This window comes from Drosophila ananassae, unplaced genomic scaffold, assembly GCF_017639315.1.
Source record: "Drosophila ananassae strain 14024-0371.13 unplaced genomic scaffold, ASM1763931v2 tig00000169, whole genome shotgun sequence".
Lineage (NCBI taxonomy): Eukaryota > Metazoa > Arthropoda > Insecta > Diptera > Drosophilidae > Drosophila > Drosophila ananassae.
In genome coordinates this window covers 76,444-80,941 of record NW_025319142.1, presented here as the reverse complement: position 1 = coordinate 80,941, position 4,498 = coordinate 76,444, and the positions used below count along the sequence as shown (strand labels likewise).

The 4,498-nt window shown below is 47.4% G+C and overlaps 1 long non-coding RNA gene across 2 annotated transcripts; it reads left to right on the top strand.

The window, feature by feature from the left end:
* The first annotated feature begins 3,769 nt into the window (after window positions 1-3,769).
* Window positions 3,770-4,111, top strand: LOC123258327. 2 transcript variants are annotated; one of them, XR_006508022.1, is made up of 2 exons: window positions 3,770-3,891; window positions 3,974-4,111. It is a non-coding gene; the product is annotated as an uncharacterized LOC123258327 (long non-coding RNA). The 2 variants fall into 2 exon arrangements; XR_006508023.1 differs by having other exon boundaries at window positions 3,954-4,111.
* The last annotated feature ends 387 nt before the right edge of the window (window positions 4,112-4,498 follow it).

The window sequence follows — 4,498 nt, the reverse complement described above, 5'->3', positions numbered from 1 at the left end:
AAATCTAGTAAGCCACAAAGAAGTTTGGACAATTTAGAAGCGATTTGTTTACTTTTCCTATATTTTTGTTGTTATGACTTTTTTTATTTTTGGCCTATGGGCGCAACCACTGTGCAACGCAGTCTTCAATATCCTCCCCACTGTTTATTTCAGTATTTAAAAGAATGTATTTTTCCAGATGGTCCCTGAATGCTTTGATTCTGTGAGGTCCTCGTGGGAGGGGAGGAGGTCTTGGCGCAGCCTGTTCGACATCTGGACTGATTAAAGGAGTTTTGCCCAGTGCCGCATTGATGATGAGTGGGACATGGTCAGAGGATAATTCGGATACCGATGAGATGGAGATGTGGGTAGGGAGGAAACCCGAATACACGGCAAAATCTATTGCCGAGGGATTTGCCTTTTTGTTAAAGGGATAACAAGTGGCCTCTCCTGTAGCAAGTATGTTATATTTGTTTTTTGCTTGGACTGCTTCCGCTAACAATTTCCCTCTGTTGCAGCTACGAGCGTTTCCCCACATCTGGTTTTTTGCATTCCAGTCCCCCGCAATGATGAACCTCAGTGATTGTGGATTACATAGTTGGTCTATCCCTTTGAGGAGGCGAGGAAAATCGTCGTTTTGCCATTTCACAGATGGTGGGCAATAGATGGAGGCAAGTATGACAGTTATGTATGGCAATAGGGCAGATTTGTACCGCTTCTTCATTTCTAGGTACAAGGACCGAATGGGCAAGGTCGCTACGAATTATTGTCGCAGCACCCCCTCTGCGCTGCGACACCGGATTTAGGGCAGTGTAAGCCTTGTATCCAGGGATATCAATGGTCCATGTCCTAATTTCGCTGACGAGCAGGACGTCAACATCACGTCCCCTTAAGAACGCTGAGAGCTCGTCAATTTTGTTATGGATGCCCCCAGCGTTCCAGGAGACAATCTTTAAGCTCTTGGGAGCTTTAGGCATAGGGACAGTCATTGGCGTCTAGGCTGTTATTTAAAATCGAAGCCATTTCGATTGTCTGGATAGAGCAGGATAAGTTGGCTAGAAAGTCATTGTCCGGTGAGGCCTCTGTTATGTCAAACATATTTGTAATTTTAATAAACAGTGTTGACAATTTATTTATTTTTTTCTCGATAGAAGCCACTTTTTCCAGCAGCTTGGACTGGGCAGCCTCGTGGGTGAATGCCAGTTTCTCCAGCAGCTTGTGCCAGTGCAGCTGGGATTTTACACTGGATTGGCGCGAGTTTTTGAGAGCTGCGCCAGTCCGTTTTTGGATCAAACTCTCCTGAGGAGTTGGCCATCCCTGCCCTCGAAGCCGTTGGGAGCGCTCCTTTCCCTCTTGCTCCAGTTGGAACCTCTCCTGAAAGCGAGCCAGATGCGCCTCTGCCGGATTTGGTCGCCTCTGTTGCCTAAATGGGTTGTAGTTGCTGCGCTGTTCCGTTGGATGTTGCCGTTGCTGGTTTAGCCTTCGGTCCGGATTTGTTTGGGCCATCCTTGACCTGTGATGGGGGGATTTTTGCAGTTGCCTTGTCGAGTGGTGGCGCGGGTCCTTGTTGGGCCGTTGTTTAATTGGATGGTGGGGGGTTGGAGTCATTTCGTCATTTTGAAGGATAGTCCAGTAGTTGTTGTTGCTCGGCTCGTTTCGGTTCTGGGAGGGACCCACGTCCTTCTTTAGTGGGCGGTGACTCCGCTGACGCTCAGGCGGAGCAACCGGGCGGAGGGTATCCTGGGTCGCTCTTCTCTTCACCTCCTGGAAGACCCTACAACCCTTATAGGCACTTATGTGCCGACCCCCACAGTTGCAGCATCGAGGGGGTACATGTCTGGGCTTTTTGCAGGCTGTGGTGGGGTGCTGCCCTGCACACTTCATGCAGACGAAGGCTCGTCTGCATGAGCCCTTTTTGTGCCCATGTTTTTGGCAACGGTGGCATTGGGCCAATGCAAGGGCATTCGTAGGCGGACGGAAGGGCAAGGACAAGGACATTAGCGGGACCGGGGGCTTACGAAGGGGGACAATGGGAGGGGCCATCGCTGTAGGAGTTTTAATGTTGTTGTTTTTCGTCTGGCTTGTAATGGAAGGGGGAGGAAACATCCATCAGTGCAGGACCCTGAGGATTATGATTGGGCGTGGTGTGGACCGTAGCTTTAACATTAAAAACCACGGGGCCCATGTCTGCCGAGCTGGACTCGCTGGCTCTAAGCGGAGTTGGTTTTTTAGGGGCTGGTTTACTTGATTGATTCATTGTGGCGAGTTTGGCGGGTCTGGTGGGGGATGAATATTCGGGCTCCTGCTGCAAAATCTGGCTGTATGTGGTTTTGGGGGCATTGGGGGGAGGGGGGTTTGCATCGCTATCTTTAAGTTGTGAGAAAAAGTTTCTCAACAACTCATCAGATAAAATTTTAATAGGCGATTTGTTGTTTTTTGTTGTGTTGTTGTTTGGATGGGCCAGCTGGTCCAACTTGGGCGCAACATGTTCAAACTCCCGGTTGGCTCTCTTGATGTCGTTGGTTAGCGTAGTTGGAGAGGAAGACAACAGCCGTTTATTGTTTTTGTTTATGGCTGTGTTTGAACCAACAGGTGGCTCACGATCAGCTGTAGGGCTTGTTGTTTTTTTGGGCAAGGCGGAAGCTAAGGTCTTGGTTGCTTGTATTTCAATGTTCGCGCCAATTTCAGGACCCGTAGTCAGGGAAGAGGAAAGTGGGGTATAGTGTGTGTGTCTGTGAGTGTGCTTGGGTGCATTGCTTCGCGCCAATTTCAGTCCCCATAGGCAAGGGAGAAGAAAGTGGTGCAGTATGTGTGTGTGACTGTGGGTGTGTTTGGGTGCATTGCTTCGCGCCAATTTCAGTCCCCATAGGCAAGGGAGAAGAAAGTGGTGCAGTATGTGTGTGTGGCTGTGTTTGTGTGAGTGTATGGGGGTGTGTGCTTATTGGAACTGTTGTCTTATTACTCTTATCTATTGCATTTGGCGGGCTCTTCGCCTTGGAAGAGGGGTCATAGAGGGAAAGTGGATCTGGCTGTGTGTGTGTGTGTGTATGGGATATTTTATTTGTATTTATTTTTGGCGGGCTCTTCGCTTTTGAAGAGGGGTCAGCGGGGGGAGTCCTTAAATTGGCGTCACACACAATCACGCAGGAATCATCTGATGATTGCAATGAGGATCCTGGGTGACGCCCCGAATAGGGGGAAGAAAGTTCAATTTTCTCAGTGGACTCACCACCATAAGGCCTGCAGATCATGGCCATCTCAAAGGAGTCCAACGAAGTAAATGGCTCGATGTTGTCCAGGTTGAAATTGTCCATCTCCTTTTGTATTTCTGTCCTTGTGTCCTCCATATCTCCTTTTTAAGTCTCCTTTTAATTAATAAGTCACTTCAACTTGTTTTTTTTTTTTAATGTGTTTTTTTTTTTATTTGTTTTCTTTTAAAGGAATTGTATGAATTTTACAAATAACTTTTACTTGGCGTTTTACACTTTAAACAAACCCAGAGGGTAAACATTACCCAGAGGGCAACTTTTGTGCCGGGAGACTTTCCATGAAATTGGCGGGCTCCTGGAGAGAGCACTTTCTCCTGTTGTTGTTTCTGGGGTCGTCGGGTCGCATTCGTCCCATGGTCGTCTTGGCGCTAGGTGGCAACTCCATATGCCAGGCGGGACCAGTTGGCAGCTCTCGTTTCTGGTGCTTTGCCCCAGGTGGCAACTCCGACCACCAGGCCGGGCAGGTTGGCAGCACTCATCGCAGAAATGGGTAAATATAGGAAGAAAATTTATGAGTTTGTGAGTTTTTGCATTTCAGGGAGACATTTAGGACAACACATTCAGGGACGGCATTGTGGGACAAGGGACATTGTGGGACAAGGGCGTCGTCTTTCTGGTGCATCGGGTCGTGTCGTCTTTGAGGGTAAGTTTTGTTATGGTTTCTTCTTCTTATTAGTCTTCCAATTGTCGGTGTTTTTCCTTAAGCTAATCAGGTACGTTTGCAGGTGAATCCAGTGGAGGTCGTCAAGTGGATAAGGGTTATCAAAGGTGAGTATCACAAATAGTTGGTAAGTCGGCAGTCAGCGTCGTTAATAGGAAATTTTTGGATCAAAAACATGGAATGCAGTATTAAGAAGAAGACGGATGATTATGTAAACATTGAAAACATGTAAACAATGAGGACTTCAAGACAAGATTAAAAGACAGCAATTTGGGACGACATTGAGCAGACAGGTACGCAGATGATCCTGGAGCAGGTGCCATCCTTTGGAAGTGCAATAGCTTCTCAGGCATCAATTCCCTTCAGGGGGGATATTTGGTGCGTATTAATTTAAATTTTCCATCATTTCAGTTCCTCGGTGTCGGCAGCGTGGGATGGCAATTTCCAGGTAAATATATATATGTGTTTTCCCATGATCCAGGGTCTTATTTCAATTTGCCCTTTATTCCTCCAGGTTTTGCACGTTCGTGAAGGGTCAAAGAAAAGGTAAGTAGGCTAAATTTTGTTTGGTTTTAGCGGCGTCAGGATT